This window comes from Hevea brasiliensis, chromosome 10 (assembly GCF_030052815.1).
Source record: "Hevea brasiliensis isolate MT/VB/25A 57/8 chromosome 10, ASM3005281v1, whole genome shotgun sequence".
NCBI lineage: Eukaryota > Viridiplantae > Streptophyta > Magnoliopsida > Malpighiales > Euphorbiaceae > Hevea > Hevea brasiliensis.
In genome coordinates this window covers 23,095,441-23,097,048 of record NC_079502.1, presented here as the reverse complement: position 1 = coordinate 23,097,048, position 1,608 = coordinate 23,095,441, and positions in this window count along the sequence as shown.

Below are 1,608 nucleotides of genomic sequence, written 5' to 3'. Positions count from 1 at the left end.
ACCCTCCATAAAATGGCTTGAGTCTATGACCGTTGACCTTAAACACCTTATTAGTTCCTAAACTTTGAATTTCAACTGCACCATAAGGAAACACATTAGTAACAACAAAGGGTCCAATCCAACGAGAATGCAACTTACCAGGCATCAGCTTCAATTTGGAATTATACAATAAAACTTTTTGTCCAACCAGAAACTACTTCCTTAGAATTAGTTTATCATAGAATGCCTTGGTCTTTTCTTTATAGTTCTTAGAGTTCTCATAAGCCTCAAGTTGAATTTCTTCTAATTCCTGCAATTGTAATTTTCTTTCCACACCAGCAGTATCCTAATCCAAATTACAATGTCTAATAGCCTAATAAGGCTTATGTTCTAACTCAACAGGAAGGTGGTACAACTTACCAAATAACAATCTGTAGGGGGACATACCTATGGGTGTCTTATAAGTAGTCCTATAAGCCCATAAAGCATCATCAAGTCTAAGGCTCCAATCTTTTCTATTTGGCTTCACTGTTTTTTCCAAAATAGACTTGATCTCTCTGTTAGACACCTCTGCTTGCCCACTTGTTTGAGGATGATAAGCTGTAGTTACTCTATGGAAAACACCATATCTCCTCAATAATGCCTCAACAGTTCTATTACAAAAATGTGTGCCCTGGTCACTGATCAAAGCTCTAGGAACTCCAAACCTGCTAAAAATATTTGACTTGATAAAACCTACAACAGCTTTAGAATCATCAATCCTAGTGGCTTTGGCTTCCACCCATTTCGAAACATAATCAACAGCAAGTAATATGTTAACAAAGCCAAAAAAAAGAAGGAAATGGACCTATAAAATCAATACCACACACATAAAAAATCTCACAAACAAGTATTGGATTCTGAATCATCTCATTCCTATGAGTTAAACTTCCTGTTCTTTGACATTGTTCACAATTTTTGCAAATCAAATATGAATCACGCAATATAGTGGGCCAGTAAAAACCACAGTCTAATATTTTTCTACCTGTTCTCTTGGGTCCAAAATGACCTCCACATGCATAGGCACGACAAAATGCAAGAATAGATTGAATCTTATTATTAGGAAAACATCTCCTAATAATTTGATCTGAATAAAATTTCCACAAATACGGGTCATCCCACACATAATACTTAGCCTCACTTTTTAATTTCTCTTTCTTAGCTCTACTCAAATCAAAAGGCATAACCTTAGTAACCAAATAATTCACCAAATCAGCATACCACGGGATCATACCTTGCAATTTGAATAATTGCTCATTCGAAAAAAATTCCTGTAAAGAAAGTTGCTCTTCTTTTATCACTAACCTGCTCAAATGATCTGCTAACAGGTTCTCAGCTCCTTTCTTATCTTTGATTTGAAGATCAAATTCTTGTAGCAGAAGGATACATCTAATCAACCTTGGTTTTGCTTCCTTCTTTGCTAAGAGATACTTCAACACTGCATGATCAGAGAAGATAATTATTTTAGAACCAAGCAAATACGATCGAAATTTATCTAAAGCAAAAACTATAGCAAAAAATTCTTTTTCGGTCGTAGAATAATTGCGCTGAGCTGAATTGAGTGTTCTGGATGCATAATAAATCATATGA